The 25684-nt window shown below is 38.0% G+C and overlaps 1 protein-coding gene across 9 annotated transcripts in view; it reads left to right on the forward strand.

The window, feature by feature from the left end:
• TENM4 (teneurin transmembrane protein 4) overlaps positions 1–25684 on the forward strand; it is a 603970-nt gene that overhangs the window by 86139 nt on the left and 492147 nt on the right. For 8 of the 9 annotated variants that reach the window (XM_027677557.1, XM_027677560.1, XM_027677561.1 and 5 more), the window contains exon 2: positions 4840–4978. The exons of the other annotated variant lie outside the window; for it this stretch is intronic. The gene's annotated coding sequence lies outside the window, so the exon portion shown is untranslated. The remainder of the gene's footprint in view (positions 1–4839; positions 4979–25684) is intronic. 9 annotated transcript variants of the gene reach the window in all.

The raw sequence follows: 25684 nt of genomic DNA on the forward strand, positions 1-25684 counted from the left end.
CTTTCTCCATCCTGATGCAGAGGTATTGTTCTGTATCACTGCTTCTGGACTAACCACGGTGAAAAATATGACCCAGTGTGCCTGGAATCATACATGATATTTTGCAATATGGGGGTCAAACAGTTCCCATTTTGAGACAAGTTCATTTAACTACAGGGAATTCTGCAGGTACAATATTAAACAATGGCCACTGGTTACTTTTTCACAGGCTTTGTGAGTATACAAAAAAATTGGCATCAAGGGCTCTTAAAGTGAGAGTCCTCTTGGCGTGGTGAAACAGATGGAAACAGGGGCCAGTTATGAGTATTTTGGCTTTTGCGTGAGTACGAGGAAGAGCCAGCAACAGAAACCTGGTGTGTCACTTGTGTGACTTCATCTTATGGACTCAGAACTACAGAATATCACAGAGGCTGGAAGGGACCTTGAAGATAATCTAGTCCAACACACACTGCTCAAAGACAGGTCAGCTACAAGAACTCAGGATTGTATCCAGTCAGATTGCCACGGCTGGAGACTCCACAGCCTCTTGGTCGACCTGTCCCAGTGTTCAATCCCCCTCCCCCAGTCCAGAAAGTTTACGGGACTCATGTGTTCCTGTTTCTCTGTTGTTGATTCTTTTATAGAGAAGATGTGTATGTGTAGAATAGTAACATTTAGTCAGTAGACCAAAAGCTCTCTTTGCAAGGCAAAGGCATTCTTAGTCAGGGACATATTCATAAATAATTGAGCTTTCTTAGATGAAGCAGTGCGACCCTTGACCTGAGTATTATTTATCTTATTTAATAAAGGATGTTCTGGGGCTACATTGAGGATCAAGAAGAGTTTTGTTAATGCTGAAGGACGGTACTGGTATTGTAGCCAATTAATGTGCCTGTTCCTACTGATGATAAATGGGTCTGTCGTCTGTTAGTCTGGCATTGTGCCTCCAGCCTTACATAACCATTTGTGGATACACCCAAGGGTTTCGATAGTTAACATTTCAGCTTTTACAGGTCATCAGAATTTTTCAAGAAAGATAGATTTGGTAAATAGTAGACTGCAGCAGAAAACTGGAGCTGAAAAGCAAACAATGTTCAGGGGATGATAAGGTCTGTAAAAATGGGCCAAAATTTGTTTTAGGAGGAATCTTTTTGTTTCTAAATCAACCAAAGTTCAGGGATAGGAGAAAATAAAAGTGGGAGAAAAGAAAATCCATCAAAGGAATGCTAGTGAATCCAGCCTGGCTTAACCTTCATGGGTTAACAACTCATTTGAAACTGCTGTTTTCAGTGGTTCTGAAATTGCAGGAAGTGGTCTGAAGCTGAGAGGGAATAATGACTCCAGGAGACATAATTTCTAGGGAGGAACTGAGGTCCTGCAGTTCTACTTTGGAGGAAACACAAGCCACAGAATGAATTCCCTAGCAGTTTCAAGGTTAGCAGAGAAGCTGATGGCTGGAAGAGAGAAATCTGAGGAGGGAAGCAGAAAATGCAAAACAATCTCTGTGTGTCTGTGTGTGTGCAGAGTTGAGCCACATGGCCAACGCCTTTTGTCCTTTAGCCAAGAATCTGAGCTAAAAACCTCTTTTGCAAGGTCCTCACAAGATGCACCACAGCTCTCCCATTCAGGGTAATTCACGTTCATTAATAATTTCATGTTAATTTAACATGCAATGTTGGGATCTGGGTTTTGAAATGTTTTAATGAATACTGTCCTCAGACAGATAATGGACAGGCAGAAGAGGGAGAGAGGTAGGAAGAAACTCTGCTCACCTTGATGTTATCATTGACCAAATGATAAGACAGCGATGGCCATGCACAACTTGCACCACTCTCATTGCTATTTCTGATGGTTTTCTATCAATAGACTCACATCTGAGAATTATGAACACAGAGAAAAGCACACCATTACAAATTGATCCCACTGAATCGGCAGAAGCCCAAAAGTTAGCTATAGCCTAAATTTAATCAGCGAGTCTCCCTGGAGTCAGTGAAGAGAGGCACCTTCAGAGGGCAATTCAGAGAAGGAATCTGACTGCAAGGGCAGCATTAACCTATATGGCTGTTCTCCCTTTGCCAAGAGTCAATGGGATCAATTCATAGCTGAGTGGAGAAGACTTATACTGGCTAAAAAGCAGTCCCAGTATCAATAAAACTACCACAGTGTGTTCTCTGTATCACAAAACTGCCATATGTCTCCACTTATGGGGATTGGGCATGGGGACTATGGAGGGAATTGATTTCCTGGGCAGGTTAATATAACAAAAAGCAAGCCGCTCTGCAGCCCTAAATCTCCCTAAAGCCCACAGTCGCAGTCCTCCTGTGCTGTGCTCTGTGCTATGCTTCATTATGGAGTCTTTAAACACCTCAGCTAAAGATAGAGAAAGTAATTTAAAAACAAAACACAACTTTGGCTCCTTTAGTTGGATTTTTGGAGAAGTAAGGTTCCTCCTGGGTTAAACTTATTAGATTTTCCTAATTTTGTTTATATTTTATTACAAAGTCCAAGTGCTGTTGAGTAGACACCCAAAATTAATGCCCAACTCTAGAATATTTAAAACCCAAGATAAATTAAGGTATTTAGAATTGTGAGTTTTAAATATTAGAGCATTTTTGTTCCTTTTATCTTTCATTCCAAACCAGAACTCCTATTTCCAATTTAGTAACAAAATCTGATGGTCTTGTTCTTATTTTTAATAATAATCTAACTTACAGTACTCTAGGAACTGCAACTTCAAGAAGAAAACATAAATGAATGCTTATAGTATAAAAAACACTTTTATTTAATACCTTGGAGGCTTGAGTGTTTTGTTTGGGTTTTTTTATCATCAAGAGGTATCCAATAACAATTTTCTTTATTTTAATTATGCCTGGAATATACTGCTCATTGTAAACAAAACATGTAGTTATTTAACATGCAGATTTCAGCTCAGGGATTTGAATAGGTTTAGTGAGCTAGGACACATTTTATATTTCCGTTCATTTGCTCACAGAATTTTGTCAGGACTCCCCAGATACCTTTGAATAATCTCAACTTTTCTTTGTGTTCTGATTTTCCTTTTCCTTATTGAAATAATATTATAAATACATTTATGGAGCTCTTGGTGGAGAAAAGATATACTGTTTCTGATAGTTGTTTCACTGCTGTAAATCAACATTGTGCCACTTACATCAGCAAAGCTACTGTTTATCCCAGCTGAACATCTCCTCCTTCACTTCTAATATTAACTCAGTTAAAAATAAGAGTTTTATATTTAAACCTCTTTTTCCTGATGTGACAGTAGGTGGGCCAACTTGTAACATGGATCAACATTTACAGCATTATCTCTACTGGAATCCATTTATGTCATCTCCTAACAATCAAAACATAACAGCTTTTTGGGATTCCCATTGCTTTAATTTTTACAAAATGGTAATATTAATTAAAGAATAAAAAATGTGAGCCCTGATACAGCATGCATGCATGTGCATAAATAGCATACAATACAAAAATATTGGGATCTTGTTATGCAACCCATTTTCTGAAGCAGTATTTGTGGAAAGGGGCATTATACGTGGGGAGTAGCAATAGTTAGGTGGGGGATCACAGAGTCCTGTTATCAATGTATAACTTGTGAGTTAGTGCACAATTTAGTTTTAAAATAAACTTAGAGACATTTGAGATGCACAGAGCCATTTGAGGTGCCCAAAGTTATTTAAGAGACTGGCAGAGAAGATGCAGGATTTGCAGGAAATCCATGTCTTTCTGGACAGCTGATGAAGGACAACCAGTATAACTAGGGCAACTCTAGTGACACTGGACAATTTTATGTGGACAGTTGAGCTGGACTGCATCTTACATCTACAGTCACAAATTTTCAAGCTATTTTTTGATAACACTGAGGGGCATGCTAATTGTGACCTATCAGAAACTGTTGGCCTTTAGCAAGATCATACACTGGCTCATTTTTACTGCTGTGCCACATGTTATACCAGTGAGTGTTATCACTAAACTGAGTGACATTACCCAATATATCTCACAGTAAACTTATATATAGATTTAAGTGCCTCTAAAATTGAGAGTTGTCTTCAAGTCCCCATTAAATATAGAGCTGCTAAAAAAGAAATGCTCAGGACATTACCAAGTTAAAATGTCTAAACAATATGCATTACGGGACAGAGATAGTAATTTTGTTGATGCATGTTGATACAATTGTACTTTTTCAGATGTCAGACACAGGAGTCTATCTCCTAAATTTCTTCAAAAAGACCAATATAAGTCTGTAAAAGCTACAACATTTTAGTGTTATCTTTAAAAACGTAAATATGCTTTATTATAAGCATTAAGCATGAAATACAGTAAAAAAGGGGAAAAATTGTAGTTAGGAAGTTTGTCTCATGAAAAACATATTTTCTCTTTCTCCAGGTTTAAATATGTGTGCATACTAACTTAGGTCCAGTTTCATTCCATTCAGCTTGAAACACCTCACATTCAGTGTACTCCTTATCCAGCATTTGAGACCAAATCTGATGTGTGAAGACACCAATGGATGGTGGCATTGTGTATATTGGGTAGGAACAAGTCTGGAACATGCTATAACTCTGTTCCTAGGGAAGGCAGCATGGGCATCGCTGTCCTGTATTTATGAAGGTAGATATCCACTTGTCCATATCAATACAGATATAAAGACAGGTACCAGTTACTGTTTGATGTGATGGTAACCTGGCTTCTAATGTAGGTACTTTGGTAGGTAAAGGGAATCTGGGTCTTGGAACTTACAAGGGATCCTTCATGTACAGTCCTGACAGCTGCAATGCAAACAACCTTTACAAATCCATGCCAGTCTTGTCTGACACTCAACACCTGGCTCCTTTTCTGTAGTGAGAATGGCTGGACCATTGCAGTGGCGCACTGATTTTTGTGGATGGTGAACAAAAAAAGGGGATTGAGAAGAGACCACACGAGTTATTCTGACACATGACTTGAGTGCTTTCTATTCTTAGATGAGGATCTGAAATATGTAAGTACACTATCATTGTTTTTTTAGATGTATTTGTAAAGATGAGAGAAAAGTAAAACACTTAATCTATCATGAGTGTGGTATTTAGACATTTATAATTCTCTTTTGATGTATGTTTATAATTAAGGGGAGTTGATAAGTCAAGCTTTTCCTCGTGATAATTTCAGCATTGTTATTTGTCTCCATCCTTGTTTTTTGTAAAAGAAATGAAAAGAGCAAAAACCATGAAATTATATTTGTAGTGTAATTTTAAATGTATTGTCTAATAAATAGGGATCTTTTTTTTTCTGTATTGTTAACAAGAGGTTTAACCAAAGTGATTGAATCAAGATGAGAAATGATCCCAGGTTCCTGAAACTTAAATAAATGATATTGTCAGTGTTAATATGCTGGTCTGGAAGTTCATTTGAAGTATAAGAAATAACCTAAATATAATTTCATGGCAGCTTATATACTACCTAGCATAATTTATTCCTTACTACAGAACATCTATTCCCTGTGTTTTACCAGCATTTCCAACTCACCAAATACCTACTCACTCAGCTTTTTACTCTTGCACACTCCCAGTACAAGTAAAGAAAACAATTCTTTTTTTGCACAACAGATAAAATGTATGTTGACTTTCAACTTTATCTTGAATGCCACCAACACTGTTGCTGAATGAGAGTAACCACCACTGATTTTACAATATCACGTGGGTCTAGTACTTCTGACTCATCTAATGATGCTGCATAAGATCTCTTTTAGAAGTGTATTATCCCCCATAAAATAATATTTTTGTGTAACAATTAATAAATAGAACTTGTCAGTTGCAGAATGCTGTACGTCTGTTTTAGAAATGAGTGTCCACGCCAAATTATTTCAAAGAGAACAAAAGAAAACCAATAGAAATTTGAAATGCTCTTATAGTGCTATATGCACCACGACTTTAACTAGTCATGGATAAAGATTTAGAAACACAATTGAGTTTATTTCTACAACTTGTAGAAACTGTACAGGAACACTATACTTCAAAGTAGAGAAACAAATCAACAAGATCTGTAGTGGCTTGACTTGTAAGGACGGGGTAAGAGTCCTATGACATTTCTGGTTTTGAAATCCATCACAGGAGAATGTCTTTACTCAGATAGAGTTCAAAGTATAGCTTTATGTTTCAAGAATGTACTGATTCTCCTTTGGTTTTGAGCAACAAGCACATGCTTGTTTTCTTCCCTCATTCCAGGCTAAAAACATGTTTCGGATTATTGTGTTTATATAGTAATGAGACTAGCCTGAATTCTTGCTGCTTTGGGCAAGTTCTTGAAAATACACATTGTACCAGTGACAGGCAGATTGTTCTTGATATCTCTTTATTAAAATAAATGCATTTTAAGGAATATTTAGATTTCTAACTGTAGCTGACTGATTTGGTAGAGATTGGTGTAACAACAGTGTCATTATATCAAGGCTTTTTTCTTTTGGAGATTCCCAGAGGTATTGCAATAAAAGAAACTATACCCTAGGCTTCCTCACTGTGTTAGAGGGAGAAAACAAGGTTTTTCACAACAAATGAAAAGTATGGTGAGGCAATAATAGAGCACTCAGGTTTCCTTTCAGAAAAGAAAATAAGTGAAAAGCTTCAGAGTGGAAAATGAAAGCATTGGACATTTTCTCAGATATGCAGATATGCAAAGGATGCTGATACTGCCATGAAGTATCTACATATCTCCAGATAGGAGCTTTTGTATTGTAATTTGTTCAGCATCTATCAAAATATCTTACTCCTGGAAGAAAAAGCCCTCATAAGTATCAGGACTTTCTTAAAAAGAAGAATAATAATTCAATTGCCACAAACTGTACTTTTTAAGAGACCTATCAACCTAACCCAGACTTTTTGACAGCTATGGAAACAGGCCAAGATTATATTAAAAAGTGGTATTGTGCTGGAGGTAACCATTCCCTGTCAGATGTATTGCATATACCCTGCTGTGTGCATGGATATTTATGGATATGTCTATAAAACATATCAAGTCAAGGAAGAAAAAAACTTACAGAAAGTGTACTAATGTCTGTTTGTTCATGGCTAAAAGATATAGCATTAATGCATTGTGCTGGCAAAGGAAAGTGAAGGACATAAATGAAGGGTTTTTCCCATAGTGATTCAGTAGTTCAAGGACATTTGTCAGGACTACATATCTGCTGGAAAAGAGTGGATGGGGGATTCATTCAGCTTAGTTCCCTATGGTTACTGTTTGCTAGTAAATCACATCCACTGCTACCTGTATGGAGAACCTTGACAACTGGAGAGAATTTGAGTTACTTAACCATGCATCTCTCTACATATCACCGGGATGGGGATTTACATTTGAAACTGGAATTAGTTTATAACCTGGCAGACATACACAAGAGTAATAAATGGATCTTATCAGTACGTCTGGTCAGTTTTGAGTTCCTGCAGAAACGTTGACACTTAAGGATCTTCTCTGAGGTGCTCAAATATCAGTGTGATTAGCCTGGCAGACAGACCTCTGAGTTGGGGAAGCAAGGTCAGTGCTCCTGGGACAATAGGAGTCATAAAGATTCAATAATAATACCTTATTATTCTATCAAATGATGTCTGCAGAACACTCTAAAACCATTATGTGAAGGACAAAGGATGCTATATATACAGAGGGGTAAAGGCTGACATTTCTACAGTGCATTTAATTAAAGAATTCCATGTAAGTCTGGCCTTTGGAAGAAAAATAATCTTTGGTTGCTCACTGGGCACATTGAGCTTCCATAATAAACACCAGGGAACCACTGTAAGGCATCTACAGAATCAAGGCTATTGTTTTGCCGGTGCCATGTCCTCAAAAATCCTGAGGTTCAAAGACCTGTTACTACAAGTAGGGGGTTGATAAAGAAAAGAAATAGCTGGTGTAGTTGAACATTTTTATTAATGCTGCCTCTCAAAATGTTGGAACTCTTGACATAGCTGAATTTTGGTGACCAAAAGAATATGTTCATATAGGAATATCTTTCCTGAGCCAGTTCACGGGAAGTGTTGTGGTATCTCTTGTTAAGGGGTGGTCAAATGTGCACTAATTAGTATGGGTTTTATTTGTTTCTACTAAGACATTGCCATTTTATTCTGACACTTATGGCAGTGCTTCAACGTGCTCAAACTGCAAATTAACACACTGCAAAATAAAGCCACTTATTGCTGCAAGTCAGGGTTCATCCCTATTTTTATGGAAAAGGGACAAAGAAGATGATCAGAAATGATCATCAGACCGTGCCCTTAGTTCACACATTGTATCCCACGTGGTTTGTTCTCTCTCTGATAATATTTCTCTGCTGTCAAAAATTAAGGGCTTTGGTATAGCCTAGTGTGGAGAACACAGGGCTGAGATGGGTAAAGTAATCTTACATTTACTCTATATTTACAAGAGTTTGATAGATTATAACAGCCTATCCTGCCCTTTTATACAATGAAATTAATGAGATTGCCCAACACTCATAAAGGACATTGAGATAAATAGAAGAAATTAACTCTTAGCAGTTGTATGGTTTAATATTTTCCTTTTCTCGTAATGATATGGTCTTTCCAGAAAATGGGCCCAGGATGAGAATAGGTGATATGCTAGACCCTTGCAGCCTCCACTGCAGAAATTAACTTCCAACACCCTGTCTTTTAGTTGAAAACATAAAAGTACACTACCTTTTTTACTGGATAATTTACATGGATAATTTCTATAGTGAATAGTTGACATTGCTGCATGTTAATTTATCAGGATTTGGAAAAGACGTAGAATGACAGAAAACTGGCAAATAAAGCTGATTCTGGTTTTAGAGATGGGACAAGAAAAAAGATATTTTCTTATATGCACAGTAATTTTTACCTCAGGCATAAAACTGTTGGGAGAACTACAGTATGTGAAGTAAGGCATGGAGCTCTCCTAGAAATCACAATCATCTTTAGAGATTGAATACTTATAATGTAATTTAAAGACTACCACTGTGGTAGCTTCAGATTTGAAGTCACTAATCAGTGACTTCAGTTTATGAGAGAATAAATTGTATAATGGGTGTAAAGTGGTTAAAAAAAGAAAAATGCCAAACAAATTTTTTAAAAATTTATCACATGAAGATAATCAGATGTTTGAACAGGTTGACCAGGAAAGTTGGGTAATCTCGATCCTTGGTGACTTTCAAATAGGGCAAGTTCTTGAGCCACCTAATCTAAGCACCTGCTTTTGAGACAGAGGTTTGACTACAGGGCTCCAGAGGTGCTGTTCAAACCTGAATTATTTTAGGATTCTAGGAAAGGAGGCCATCAAAGATGAAAGTTCAAAGAAAAATCTGGAAAGATCATCTTTGTCATGATCCAAAGGCATCTCTATAGCTACAGATGTCTTAGTGGGGCAGGGATGTTTTCTGTTTATCTGCTTTAAAGAGGGAAGAACAAGGCCGACCACCTTCTCTGACAGCTCTTGGAAACAGTGTGAGGAGAGGTCAGCTGAATTTGCTGCCACTTGTATTTAGCTTCAGCTAAACATTAGCTGAAGTTCCCTTTCTCCGAGTCATCACTTTTATAGTGGGGATTTAGCACTGCCTTTTTTTGCACTAGATATCCCCATGTAAAGTAGTGGGATAAGATTCCTGGCTGGAGGCTTTCCCATCCTTGCAGGTTCCCTTCATATGTGATGTCATCGCAGTCACCGTACGTGAACAGTGAAGTGAACTGTTACCAGCCACTTCAGAGTATCCCTGCTAAGGAGGAGATTATTCCTTCTGAGTCCAGCAATATAACAGACACCATAGACAAACCCAAACTGCCTGAAGGGTCAAGATATGGGCCAAATGACTTCTGCAGTTCTTGAGTTTTCCTCCTAAAGTGTGCTGTGATTTGCTTCAACATGAAGTGAGACTGCCAGTCAGCGGGTAGGTCATACAGACAACTGTCCCAATAGCCTTTGGGATTCTCCTACCATATGCTCCCCACTTTCTCATCTCCACTCAATCCCATCCCTTTATCCTTTCTTGCTTTTCCTACTTGCGATTTGAGGGGAGGAAGCACATTTTTCTGCTTGTCTCCTTGTTTCTGCACTACAAGAAGGTAGGACTGTAGGTAGGAAATCACCAGTGTGCATATCAGGAGAGACATTTTTGAAGACGGCTCCACAATATCTATTATATCTACCTTGGCCTCACAGGTAAGTCTGCATTGAGCCAGAAGAGCAATTTCAGGCTTTTTAACCCTTACAACAGTAGGATTCCTACTGTGTATTCTTCTCAGTTTTTGCTGCAGTTGGATCTAGGTAGTGAAGTTGGTCTTCTCTTGGCCGTTGCTCTGTTGCATTCTGAGTTGTCCTCCCTGTGTCTGAATCCGTGACATTTTTGGTCGCTTCAGCTGCTGTGGCTGTGTGAGATGTTACTTGAAAGGATTTCTCCTGTTTCTCCTAACCCACACCTGCTGCGTGACTCTCATTTCACCATATTTTAGTAAAACATTCACAAACATGGGGTGAAGGGTGTTTCCAGCAAGATTGTCTGAGCAACAATCTTCTGTTGTATCAACTTCCACTGCACTTTGGTGGCCTTCAGCTGATAGGAGTGATTTGAGGTTTCGTACCGTTAGAAGTAGTTAAAGAGGTTTTCACAGGAAAGAAGTTCACTGTGGAGCTTGCAAAACAGATATTCTAAGCAGTATTCTCAGTACTCTTTTTCAACTCCTGTGTGGTTAGATAGAACAATCCTCAGTGTATCAGCAGGTAAAGCTATTACGTATTTTAAGTTGGTCCTTAAAAATGCACCCAGCTCTGTACAAATGCATTTATCCTTTGCATATAATATGGATGCAAGATCTTTCCACCTGCCTCTTATCTTCCTATTGTAGATAGGGCAGGAGGGAAAGATGCCTACTGCCGTGAGAAGGTGAACTCTGAATTTGGTACATGATCTGTACGACAGAAACAGTTAAATCCTCTGAATACATTCTTTTTGGTAGGGATGGCTTTTGAAAACAGAATTTAATGAAATCCATTGTCCTTTTCATAAGATGTTTGAAGGAAATCTTGTTCGATAGCACTTGTCAATCAATCCTGCTACTGTAGTTTTTTCCCTCCTTTTCTGCCCTTTTTTTTTTTAATTGGCATCTGTCTGGAAGGACACAAACAAATTACAAGCAGGTATTTTAACTAGGATATCATGGAATATTCTCTTTGAATTCTTAAATTTCTCTGCTGATAAAGATAAATAAATTGCAAAGTCTATATTAATAGGGCCAACGGGCAAATGCATGATAAAAGCTTCAAAATGCAAATGCAAAGATGATTCTTGAGTATTTTGAGAGGATGCTTTTTGAAATCATATTTACCCTATTATTATTAAGTTTTCAAAATAGAGGCAAGATACTGCAAACTCTAAAATTATCAGACAATTATTTTGCCTTTTCTCTTCAAGAAGTCAAACTCAAAATAAGCAGATATTTATCCTTTTAACATTGGATGTTCCTTTTCCATTAAATAGTTATGATATTTCTAACAATTTCCAATGTTTTAGTAGAAATGTTTTAGTTATAAGCCAAGTACTTTTCAAAAATCAGGCTTAGAACATTGTCTTAGAACATATTGTCTGTAGCAGTATTTCCTAGTGACTTTGCTATTTATTTCCATTTCACTGTAGAGTGAAATGTTAAGCTATTTTACATTTGCTGGTGTTCCTTTAATCAGTTGCACTGCACTTACAGTTTAGTTTTCTGGGACCTCTCATATATCATGCTCCATCCTTGGAAGTGTTCAAGGCCATGTGGAAAGAGCTTTGAGCAACACAGTCTAGTGGAATGTACCCCTGCCCACGGTAGGGGCTTTGAGACTAGGTGTTCTTTAAGGTCCCTTCCAACCCAAATCCTTCTGTCATTCTATGATTTATCATTGTCAGTTAACCTCACACCACTTCATACCTGATTTCATACCTGCTATTTCAAACCACTGGTACACAAACAGGACTTCATGAAGAATCCAGCTTAAATACATCATGCAGGCTGTGTAACAATCGGTGAAAGTATGTGTATTATGTGTAGGGCCGAAGGATTGCCAAGCACCTTTAGTAGAAGAATTATTATGAACAAGGGAACAAATTTCTTGCTATCCAGTGCAATGGTATCTTTGATGGTGGCATTTTCTATCAATAGTCATATGAGGTAGAAGGATTCATTTTAAATTCAAACATTGTGGCCCACCAGATTAATAAATTATATTTGTGAAATAATAGCTCCTTGAATGTGTTTTTTAGCTCAGGAGATTGGACACTGATATTGAACAGGTGTCTTTTTTCAGGATCTCATGGTGATATATGGCACACTATTTGCTGTGATATTGATGTACATGGAGCCAGACTGACGTATGGGTTCGGCACACATAAAGCCCACAAGTTTCTACTCCAATGTATAGTTCTATAACAGAGCATGGAGGGATATTTTGCTGGGAGGTTCTTAAGTTCTTAGATTCTTGTCTCCTCTTTGTTCATGAGTGGAAATGTGAATGAATGTGCAGTCTTCAGAAGGTCTTTAAAAATAAACAAAAATCAAGAACAGAGAAAGGCTTAAAATTTCATCAGGTTTAAGCATCAGCAAGGACAGTTAACTAGGTATTATGGGTCTCTGTTTTGCTCAAGGGGCTCAAGAAGGTAGAAATTTTCACAGGAAAAAATGTGGCTTAAGCCAAATTTTGTGATAAAATATATATTAAAAAAATGGTTTCAGAGAGAAAACTAGAACACCTTTTTTTTCCCCGTCCCTCCCATGTTCAGCTTTCTGATGCCAAGATGGAATTGAGTGTGTGCTCACCATGTGTTCACAGTGACCCTAACAATTTCTGCAGATTTTTAGACTTTATTGTAAAACAAATGGACTATTCTCTCATGCTTCGTGCAGGAAAAATCTAGGCAAGACCAAGGTTAGTGCATCTTGACTGAGGCCTTCTCTGTCCTCCATATAGGTGCGGTGCTTCCATTGTACTACTGTAAAGGAAGCCATGCATCTCTTCCCAGTGGGAATAATTGGCTGCTAGCCTAAGTATGCCTTATGCCACTGCTGCTGTTCTTCCCCTGTTGTAAGGAAAATAAGTTGCATAGAATTATGACACTTTTAAATGAGTTTAATTGAAAATTGAGTGCCATAAAAGTATAGCCATACGGTTAACTAACTGCCCTCAAAATTGACCAAGGTATATAGGTAAAGAAATGTGGTCTTGGGTTTTAAAAGCCTGAAACAATGGTTCTGCACAATACAGGAAGACAATGATGGTAAGATACAGCCCTGTCATCTCATCAGGGAGCTTCAGCTCCACATCCATTTTATAATAATTTAAAGCCACAGCTGTCTAATTGATTTAGAAAAAAAAATTACTAGGTCTTTCAGCATTCTGGATGAATATTTGGGCTACACTGAATACCATGATCTCTAGAGGTCTCCTAGCAGACCTCCAAGAGACCAAAATGCTTTTAGCAGACAACATTTATTTTGCCATGGAAATACGTACAGCCTTGTGCCTGTTCAGCTGTTGTTAAGTAGAGCACTACATAACTATGTCTAAAGGACAAAGTGACATTGGGATTTGATTGGTTGCAAAACATCACAAATGTGAATCTGAATTAGCAATTAATTGTATTAGACCACTGCCTAGCCAGGCCTGTAAGCAGGTGTGGTTTTATTTCATCAAGCTTCATATGTTAGTGCTGCTGACAGGCAGGGAACAAAGTGAAAGGCACCAGATCCCCAGCACTGTTGGTCACCACAAAATGATGAAGGCAGACCTGAGAGAGTTGAATTTATAAAAAAAAAAAAATTAAAAAAATTACATTTAAGCAGGAGGGATAGCACAAAAAGAAGGTTAAGAGTGAAGGCAGTGAGCAAACAAAAGAGAAGGAAACAGCAAGGAGGGCAAGACCAGTGCCAAAATGAGAGAGACAGTGAGGAGATGGTAGGACGTGTGGCAGCCTGGTTGTGGGGGCTGAACTAAAAGAGCAGCTGAATTTCTTCCCACATTCAGAAGCTACTTTTCAATAAATAAATTCAATAAATAAATATTTACAACCAAATTTGCCCTAAAGGTTCAGTAGATTATCTACAAGTATAAGCTCATATCTAATGTCTCTGAGATTCCTTAAAAAGTTGGTTTAGTTTGGTTTTCCTGTGTTGTTATGAAACATCTGTCCTCGAACCTGAACATTAAAGGATTTTGAATCATTGTGTTCACTGGGTTAGGGCACAAGGCATATATCTGCAAGAGTGCTCCACTTTTCCTTCATCTGCAAAACCCTTGGTTACAAACAAGCACCAATTATTTTGCTGGATATATTGCAGAGAAGGAATTTAGCTTTGAAAAGACAAGCAAAATTAAAGTTACAGCTCTGGGAAGAATGCCAATCTTAGTATTATTAATAATTCCATTGTTTTTAATTCACTTATTATTACCTAAGTTGATTTTTCTTTATTGCTAATTAACAAATATTTAATTGCTTTAGCAATTCACTAATGTTCTTGATGACAAAATATTTAAAAGAGGATGCAGTGTAGAGAATGGCTTTAAGGGGTTTCGAAAGGTTTTTTGTTCACATTGCAGCTACTTAATGCCAACCAGCATTTATGATCTAAAAAAATCCCTTGTTTTTAGAGAAGCTGTGTCTTGAAAAATAACTGAAGGTTAATTATTGTATCTATCCCAACTATAATAAGTCATAAGCAATATATTAAATTTAAAAGCCTGTATAAAAACCCCCACAACTCCAAGTGACCCAGACAATTAGATCAGCAACCTAATCTAATGGTTTCATAATTTCAAAGATTTTTGAGGTCACAGAAACCATTAGCTCCTCCACCTTGACCTCCTATTTAATGGAGGTGATGGAATTTCATTCATTCTCAGTTGAAGCCTAACAACTTCTGTGGACAATTCTTATCTTTGGGAGATGCACTGAGCACACTAAGAGACTGAGATCACACCATGCCTATGGCAACTGTGCTATAAGTGGTTAAGTGCATTCGTTGTTAAGAATCTGTACTTTTTGCCTGGTGAGAATTTGTTTAACTTTACCTTTTGATCCTTGATTTGTGCCTTTCAATACTAAATAGAGCGTGCTTCGATGTCTGCCTCATCCTCTTGGATTTATTTGTGTAGCCAAAGTTTTTCTCTTCATGTCTTTCCTAGTACTTCTACTTTTCTTTGCATTTTATTTACCTGGGGCAGGGTAAGTTAGTTGATCTGTTCCTCTATTGATTTCAGTCAGCTTCTTATTTCTAGCACATTGTCTGGCAAATTTTGAGGACTTAATTTTTTGAAACATTTTTCTTTATTCTAACATGAGAAAATCATTTCAATTTCTCTGAACGCTGCTCTTTTCTTTACTAAAAGCTGCAATTTAATTTTGAATTCCTGGACAATATCTTTATAAAGTTAAAATGAGACCCTTCATTGTGACACAGTCACAAACAAAAGCCTGTCAGTTAAAAAAAATATATTTATTGGTCATCTGCTTTGCTCCTACAACTGCTGATAACAAGCAGATGGGAAGGACCTTACTTTAGCCAACTTTTACCTTCAGCCCAACTGTTTCTCATTATTGTGTAGCTACTGATCCTATGTGAAAAGAATTCTTTTCTGGTATTTCTATGTTAGAACCACAAGAGCCATGATTTAATAGACGTGCTTATAGCACATTATACTTTACAGGAGTCTTTTCAAAGATTTCAAAGCCACATCTTGACAGTTTCATTTTTTTTAAGAGATGCCTTTAATAACCATTTCTTGCTGACTTAAGAAATGAGGGAGGAAAGTGTAACTTCAAAGTGTTGGCAAAATAATATGAATTATACAAATGTGGTTGTAAAGTTATTTCCAGTTACAGTAGTAGTAACTCAAGACTGATAGCTAGTTTCCTCTTTCACAAGGGTTTCTAATTTAAAACACTATCTTTTGGAGTTGTTCCTCACTACATCGCTACTCTAGAACAAACCAGTTCATTCAACTGTATTTTCTAAAAATATTGGGAGCAAAACGAGAAACAAATCAAAAAAATAATAAGTATACTAAGTAGGTAAGATACTTCCTGCTCTTTCAGTAAAGTGCTGAAAGACATAATTAACACAAGCGGAATTAAAGAGAGTTATAAAAATTGAAATCTGAACATTAAGACCAATGTATCCAATACAGAATTGAAAAATCCAACAGTAACTTTTACATATATGTTGTTATATGATGTTTTTGCCTGCTATGCATTATGGTAAAGTGAAAGAAAGTAATGAAAGATATTAATATTTAAGTAATCATACATTATTAATGGTATTTTAAGTGGCTTTAATTAAGACTCTTACATACCTTTTCCCATCCCTTCTCCATGTTTCTGATCAAACTAATCATGTAACCTTACTGTACCATTGACCTTTCACCAGATACATAATTATTATTAATTATTATTCTCACTGCTGGCACCAGGACCACTAAACTTTTCTCTTCAGTGCTGCTTTCAGAATTGCAAAAGGTTGAACTAATGCAGATAAACCTAGGGACCCCTGTAGGTTTTTTCTTTTATTCGCCTTTTTCTCCTTTAGGTATTAAATTTTTTCCCACTTGTACATTTTCTTGCTGTTGATCTTTCCTTCTTCTTGTCTTCCAACAGCACGGATAGATTTATAACACTGGGAAGGAAATATTTTTAGTGATGAGGACACTAAGGACCAGGCACAGATTATCTGCAGTGGTTGTGGAGTTTCCATCATTCTGAGAGCAAGTTAAACAAACATCTGTCAGGTCTGACCTCCCTGTAGTTAAGCCTGCCTTGGGGCAAGGGGATGGGCTAGATGACCTTAGACATCTTTTATGGCCCTAGATTTCTATGAGGGGAATAAAACAGGTTGGGCTCACCACCCACTCATTGCACAACCTGGTCTGTCCTGTGCTCACATACCTTGCAATGCTGTAGAAGTCTAGGGAGCATACTGACCTTGTCTAAAATACGGCGCATACCTGACTGTAGATCTGTGCTGTAGCACATATATATATACACAGTACTGTACACTTGTAGATGTGGTGCCTAGGGACATGGTTTGGTGGTGAACTTGACAGTTCTGGGTTAATGGCTGGTCACAATGATCTTAGAGACCTTTTCAAACTTAAATTATTCTATGATTCTATGACTTCTCCCCCGATTCCAGTGAGTATATTGACAGAAAAAGGACCAAATGATGATTTTAAGTGATCTTCTGAGATCACTTTTCAGCATGCTTCTTTTTCCTCTTAGTCATCTGCAGTAGAATTCATGAAGAGAAATGGTTTGCTGGCAGTCAAAGTAGTAGGATGCAGATAGAAACACAGCAATCTCTTTACACTGTTGTAAAGATTTTAAAAGGCGAGTTCCCACTAATTTTGAAAGATGTGCATAATCCTACGCCCAGAAAAGGACTATATGCTCTAGCAAGGCCTATTTGTTAGTCTTTTTGGACTAGTAAATACTTGGTGTATTCAAATCTCCTATTCTTTCTCCAAAAGCAACACGTGATCCTGTTGCGCAACATGAGAATTTGTGTGTTTCTCATCTTTACACACTCTGTGATTGGTCATAACCCTGACAAGTAATGGAAATAAAATCACCAGGTTCACTGTCGCAAGGTGACTTTTCCCTTACTCTCCCCTTTCACTGCTTCCATCCTCTGTCCTGTAAGAAACTTTGATGAAGAGACTGAAGGGGTAAAGCTCAACTCCCCATCCCCATCCCTGGTCTCTCACGACAGAGACAGGTGTTGCATTATGCAGAAGTGTGTTCTTCAGTAATATTATCCTGGGAATTATCTTAGAGAGATTGACCTGTGAATAATAGCCAAGCCTCAGGGTTAGCCCCACAGTAATTATCTGCTAGACATTTTCACTAGCCGTATCCCTTCAGGTCAGGAGGCAAACATGAGGACTCACATCCATACTTCACGGCAAATTATTATTCAATTACAGTAACTTTTCAGCCTCACCAAATCTAAATTGAATTGTCCTTCCTTTCAGATATTTATTTGTATGAGAAATTCCAGGGAATTTAAAATGCAAGATGCATAAGCAGCTCAGACAGTATGCAGAGTCTGTGACTGTAATGAAATACTTTAAAAGTTTTCCGTACAAGCATTTTTGGAGGTATCTGTGCTTCACAGAAAAAGGCTGTGTCTTCATAGCAACTTGAGTTATTCAGTGCCAGGCGTTTTGAGCAAGCCATTTCATGAAAAAGAAGTCACCCAGTACAAGCATCTTCTTGCACAGAGAGGATATATTAGGAGAACAAGATAGTCATGGAGCAGCAACGTGTCAGTTGTATTAGCTTGGCTCTATCCTAAGGTGCACTCCCTGGCTGGGGTTTATCCCAGCCAGAGGGAGACAGCAGTAGAAGATTCTTTCCATCAACAATCACAGGAGATGCATGTGGCTAGCTCACATGAAGGTGTACTCGATATCCAAAGTTTAATGAGAGATAAATCCTACCCCATGTATGCATGGAGGAGTTCACATAAAGTGTCTCCTTGTACATCTCTGACCTACTGTCTTGGTCAAACCCTTGCTTGGTTAAACCCTAATTGTAAAGTCAACTCTTGGAGCCAGAGTCCTGATGGGGTGAGGTACCATAGCTCAGGAAGATGTAAAAGTCTATACAAAGCTTGGGGAAAAGGAGTTGGATGTCATGGTAGCTCTTTTTCTGTGAGAGAAATCACATGCACAGGCAGTAGAAAATTGTACTTGGTTAACAGCTTTTGGATAATATAAATTCCTTTATTCTATCAAGGTCATCAGCATGGAAACCCATTGAAATGAATACTTAAATGGACATAATCCACTTCAAATCATAACTTGCAGGTATCTTTCTTAATCTGACTTATTGCAGAATTGCCTTAGACCACGGAGAGGGAATTAATTTGAAAATGCACTTGACTTGTTGTTAGTTATTGCTATTCTGTGTTTGATTTTGATTTTGCATGCAGCTTAGCCTGCGTAGGGAAAAATCAATAAAATCTGTTTCAGTTTTGTTTATACTCTGCTTCTCCCTCTGGCTGCCCAAGTAGTGGTGGTTACATATCAGGGTCTATTCCAGGACATGTATGTCTAAAAACAGGAGGGTTTAATTTGATTTTTTTTTTCATCCTGGGTTTTATAAAGGTTTTGTTTTGAGATAGTATGAAAGAGGTTTCTTAACAAAATATAAGTTTATTTTGGAAAGGAAGATGACAGAAACTCAGCCGGGATTAGGTACATCTGATCAAATGTAAATATTCACAGCTGAGACAGTCATCACAGACTGTTTTTTGAGTCAGTGGAGAGAAACAAGCACATCCAGGGTGAAAGATTTTGATTTCAAAAGGCACACCTAAAATAAAAACATATAATATGTGTCTAAAATTTTGTGCTTCTCCCTGGGGATTAAAAAGGAGCCTACGGTGACATGTTTGGATAGACACTGGAGACAACTAAAATTATATGATTTTCCTTCCTATATGGATGGGATCTCTCTCTATCAATCATACTGGAATTGCTCCACTGCGCAGGAAAGACACCATTCCCTGGGTGAGAAAACAGGGCTAGAGATTAGTCTCTTAAAGACTCAGCTACATGGTAATGATCCCATTCTTGCTGATAGCTTGGCTGCCTTGTGTTCTTGCCTGCAAAGGTGAAAAGCTTCAACAAGGGGGAAAGAGAGCATCCTTCAAATTGGTTCTGAGATCACTCAATAGGGAAGAGGTAAGGTCCTGTGTTAGAAGAAACCCTTTCTCACCTCTGCTTGCAGAGGAAGTTTTGAATATAAATCTATTTCCTTTGTGAAAGTTTAGGTCAATATATTTCTGCATAAAAGAGTAGGGAACAGTGCAATGTACCATTGTCTATGTCTTTGAAGAAAAAAGAGAGTTACCAAAGGGTTATAGATACTCAGGCTGAGGAGGGCTGGCCAACATATGAACCTTAAGTTGAGATGAACCAAATCATTTCAGTTTTTAAGCCATGAATGTGGGCAGAGCCAAAGGGACCTACTCTCTGTAGTGACATCCTCTGCTCTCTTTCTGGAGAGAACCGTGACTCTGTAAATTTTATGCACAATCTCAACAGGTAGCAAAGAAAAAACAGAAATACATTTTTAGTATACTTTCAGACATGACACAGGAGTCCTTGCTGCAGTGGAAAATCAGTAAAAGAGAGTAAAGCTTGAAAATTACTGTGCAGAGGAAGCGTAAAAAGGCAACTCTTACTGTAAGTTCATCCTTTCTCTGCCAGATAGAACAAATCCATGTGAACTTTAATTCCTTGCTGATGATATGTCCTGATCTTATAGTTAATGGTTGTACAAACATATAATATTTTTGATTTGTTTGTTTGTTTGTCGTATATTGTGGTGTGACATCCATATATTTTAAGAGCTCTCTCCAGCAGAGAATAAAAACTGGAAACTAGAAAAACATTAATAAAATATTTCAGTGGCTTGGTAGAAACTGTTGGTTTAAGCCTGTTGGTCTAAAGAAATAAAAATGCAAAGGAACCAAGGAAAACTCCAACCTCCACAAAGGAAAACATGATATAGTTGTCCAAGTAAAATGTTTCCTTGATCCCATTCCCTTTTTTTTTTCCTGTTCAGTTTTGCAGTTGCTTTGTTAGTGAAAAGAAAAACAGTAAACAGGCTCACTCAAGTCAGTCCAAGATATAGTTTCTCCTTTTTGAGTTTTTGGGATTCAGGTTGTGACTCAAAAAGGGAAACAAAGACAGATTCTTGCAAAACCCCTTTAGTAGGATAAACCAATGGCTGTGGTGTACGTTACTGATAATGATAGCATGTTGTATTTTAATCTTGCAGTGAAATATGTTATTACTTTATTTCAGACTTGAGGCAAAGTTTATCCTCATTATAAACTTATGCTGGTTAGAGTGACTGCATGCATGAGATCCTCTGTATGGGAATGCTGCCCTGAAAATGTATGGGGAAAACTGGAAAATCAAAAGACAATGATGTCAGCAATGACAAAAAGCCAGCAGAGCAGCAGTCAATAAAGTGTTGGCTGGGGAATAAAATTTGATTATTAAATTCAATTAAGTAGTGTAAGACTATAACTTTTTACATATGGATAAGGAAAATGCTTGCTGCAGCAGTGTTGAAGTAGTAGTAATACTAATTCCCATAAGAAATTTTGTATTCTACTGCAGCATAAATATTTTCTCCTAACAATAATAATAATTTTAAAAGCAGCTATCAGACGCATATCCTGGCTAGATTTTTGTGAAGTGAGGTGATTTAATCAAATGCCCATTGGAATGATGTGAAATTGAGCTGAGCTTTTGAATCAGCATTTAACATTATGATTTAAAAGACAATTAAAAAAATATTTTGGTTTTCAAGGAAAAAGCGAGTAGAACTATTTAGAATACTTAGCCTTTAGGTAATTTAATTGTTTCTTTGTATTTCTGTGCCTCAATTAGTAAAAAAATAAAAATCAATTCTGATTGTTTCAACGAGGAAAAAAGTAAACAAAAGGTTAAACCTTACAAAGCAGTACATGAAAGCTAAGAAGGGAGGAAGAAGATATGATAGCTCAGAGGTTAAAAAAGGCATCACTGTAAGCTTCACTGGTTAAAAAAAAAGATTTTTTTTAATTCTTTGTCTATGATATCAGACAAGGCTTATAGTAATCGTCATAGAAGGTACATGATCTATAGGTATTTAATATATTCATGAAAGTTGTTCAGGGTATTGGCAGAATTCAGAGCCTGGAGTAGGGAGTCCATGTGAGTGTTGCTGAGCCAGAGCCCCCACTGATTTACAAATCCAGTATGCAGAAATATGTGCAAACCAGCACCTGTACCAGGCAACTGCACTATGTATATCAACACATGTCAAAACTGGCCTCTCATTAGTTCCCACCTCGGGCTGTGGTGGATACACAAGGAAATGCATGTCCAAAAGTTGGACATGACTTATAAGAAAATAGGTGAACAACCCTGATGCTACCACTGCCACACCTGGCAGCAACTTTATTCTGCCTGACATATCTTGTGGCTGGACTCAAACTCCTGTTGCCCTCTGCATCAGAGTGAAGGCAACTCCTCTACCCCACCATGCCATTACAGCCAACTTTGCAGCAAAATAAGATAAGATTGCCTAGATTTATCAACTAATGGACTGGCATCTGTTTCTGTTTCTCTACTGGCAAGCTTTTTAACTTTTGGCCTTTGCTGTGCATGGGAGGGATGGGACTCTACATGCAGAGGGCAGGACCTTGGGTTGAGCATCAGGAGATGGAGGAACTGCTTTTCTTGATCAGGTTTTTCAAATCCCATGACTTGTTTGACACCCAGCAGTCCCTGATTACTCAAAGGCTCTGAAAAGTTAAATATTTGACCTTACCCTGATGTCTAAATTACTATTTAATTGCTTTATTTGTAAGCCAAGAAGCTGTATACCTCTTCCACATTCTCAATGAGTAGCTAATTAGAGATGTAAAGTTTTCTAGCCTGAAGTATATCGAGATGACTGTGCTGAGATCCATAATTGTGATACAAGTAAACTGTGCTTCTTTCATTGATACTAAGAGTGGTGAAACTGATGCAAACCAGCTGGGCCTGGTCTTACAGTTTATTTAACAGTAAACTGTCTAAAAATATTGATTTGCACTGTCTGTGCTTCTGCTCTCTGCCTCTGACCCGTGGCCTCCTCTTGTGTAAACACATATTCTTTGGTTGGTGAGAGACATAATGATGGTCTGATTCCATAAGCTGAAGTCAGGTTTGTTTAAAAAGCCTCTCCGAGGACACTTCACCCACTGATGGTACTTATAAATCTGACACTAATAAAAACATTGTGACCTGCATGGCAATGTGGTAGTACTGACCCAAAAAAGCACAGGCTCAAACAACACAAAGATCATTTTAACACGTTAGTATTTATAAACCAAGAGATTTTAAAGTTTAAGTTGCGATGTAGAAAAGCTTCTTCAGTGCCATGGACCTGCAGTGGAAGAGACTGGTTCAGTACAGAGGATCAACTAGCACTTATCTTGGCCGGGTTGTGTCTCTTGCAGTGGTATTTGTGTGCCGTGTGCCAAAGAGGAAAGGATGTTGTTTGAATTTTGAGGGGCCTGTTCCTCTTCACCTAAAAAAAGTCAGGAAACCTGACTGCTCCGGTGGAGTGACTGTCCCTTTAGTGCCTAGGATCGAGTCCTGCCAAGAGACACAGACAAGAACAGGATAACTGAGTGACATATGTATGTCCTGGGGTACAGATATATGGGAATATTTAGGAAATATTTATTTGCTGCAAAGATGAATCTAGGTCTTGGTGAGACATTGTGCCATGGACTGGGGTTAGAACTGGGGCCTCCTATTGCTGCTGGTGGTAGGAGGGGAGGAGGAAGATCCTCAGTCACAGAAGCGCAACTTCTGTGCTCAGATGAGCCTTTTCTAGCTAATTCTGTCAAAAACTTCCTTTCCCTTTTGTTTCTAGTAAAAAGGTGGAACTTGCTTGTATTGGACAAGGCCAGAGGGCCATTATAGAATGGGTGATAACTAGATTGTGGTAGGATTATCTCTTGCCCTTCAGCCTGGTGTCTCTGTAGAAGGGATGTAAATCATTTCAGTCCCACTGGCTTTACATTTTGAGCTAGACCGTGCATACACTTCAGTACTCACAGAAATAATCAGTCCCTCCAGATCTTAAATGAAAGACTTTATATCAACCTCCTGCTGGAGCTGGTTAACAAAGGCTGCATGTCTCCTTCTACCTGTGAACCTGAATGTGCAGTAGGTTGTCAGAGGCACTCCACACTTTCTTGATCAAAGGCACATAGAGCCTAACATGTTGAGTAGGAGTTACTGCAAAAACCCAGGTACTTGAAAGAGTAAGACAGATCAGATCCATTTCATATGTTGGAATAGGCTGCCCAGGCAAGTGGTCGAATCATCATCCCTGGAAGTGTTCAAAAGACATGTGAATGTGACACTTGGGGATATGGTTTTGTGGTAAACATGGCAGTGCTGGGTTAACAGTTGGACTCAATGATCTTAGAGATCTTTTCCAACCTCAGCCATTCTATGATTCTATTTCCTCTCCATGCCCTGATCTAATAAATTGCCTTCTGGAGAAACCTATTTCCACTGGATTGAAAGAAAAACCAAGTGAGACTAGCATGTACACAGAGGCCTAACATAAGTTGATCAGCTGCCTATTCAAGAAACCAATATGAGTATAATTGTATTCAAAACTTTTTTAATGTCATGTGTTTGATTTTAGTGCTCAAAACCTTTGTATCTTTCTGAAAAGATCAGCTGGAATAAAAGATAAGTGCAAGAAATATGTAAAATTTCTGGCATTGAAGAAAGTTGGAGGGAAATGTCCACTGAGCCACATTTTTGGGTATTAGAAAAGCAGTGAAATTCTGCAGCTCTGGATGCAAATATATGGGTGGTTTCATATGTGAATTTTAAACCGACCAGTAAAAAGCAGAGCTAACATCCTTGTACCCTGCTACAGAGACACTGAGATCCTTGTCACTTATTAAAGTTTTATTTTGTTCCCCCACGAACAAGACAATTAATTATTTAGAAAACCAATCGATCAAGGGTTAGATGTACTAATCAAACACATTTCAGCTGCTAAGTATTGCTCACTTAAGACATTGATCAGCTGTAGGATGCTCTGTAGACCATTTAGATGAGTATTTTCTGACAATGCTTTAAACCCCCTTGAGGTCAACTCTTTGACACCGTCTGCTGGACCATGTGGAAGTTTGAATGCCAGACTGTCTGACAGACTGTAATTATTTTCTGTCCTGATGCCCTTTCTGCAGTCATTAGGGGATCAAATTTCTGAGAAAGCCAGAAAAGTTCCTTGTACTGCAAGCAGCTAATGGCCTGAAAATGAGCCTCTTTTGTTATGTTGATGATTTGCCACTGGATGTTGTTTGAAGCACAGGATCGATTATTTAAGGCTAACTCCACTGGTATCATGTATTCTTGGTCTTGTGCAGCTCTTTGCTTTCTTGCCATTTCCCTCATGCTGAAAGATGTGTGGTCTTTATTGAAGTGCATTTGATCTGCTGGTGGTACCTTCAGCTGCTCTGGTAAGGAGACATGTCGGTGGGAAGCCCCACAGGAGTGCTGATCCAGGACTCTCCAGCAAGATGCTGAATGACCGTGAGGAAGTCAAGATTTTCTGTCTTTCAAAACAATGCCCTGCCTGTTCACAGAAATAGCTAAGAGAAATCAAGACGACATTTCCCAATAAATAATTGAAGAATGAGGCACATTGTTTGCAGTCCTAACATGACTGTGAATTTAGGCTATTGCCTAGCAAGTTACTATACGAATTCCCCTTACGTTGACCCCTGTGGTAATTGGAATTTCAATTATTCATTTTCAATTACAAGCATAGCATGATGATCACAAATGTCATTAAGTATTAAATTACTTCTAATGATGGATGGATGGATGGAAGAATAGATAGATGCCTCTCCAGATCCTTTCTTTATTTAATGCTGGTAAAACAAGCTCATGGTTTTTACAGAAGATCTTTTTAAAATACTAAAAAAAGTGCCATTTATTTGCAGCAGATAAAGCCTTGTTAATACACATTACCTGAGCTCAACATTAAGTTTTCATCATCTCTGTCATTAAGATGAGTGGTCCCCAGTGTGTGTGTACACAAAGGTGGGTACCTTGGCCTGCAACGAGTGGCAAGGCA

The sequence above is a fragment of the Neopelma chrysocephalum genome, unplaced genomic scaffold (assembly GCF_003984885.1).
Source record: "Neopelma chrysocephalum unplaced genomic scaffold, ASM398488v2 Primary Assembly neopelma1_43, whole genome shotgun sequence".
In the NCBI taxonomy this organism is placed as follows: domain Eukaryota; kingdom Metazoa; phylum Chordata; class Aves; order Passeriformes; family Pipridae; genus Neopelma; species Neopelma chrysocephalum.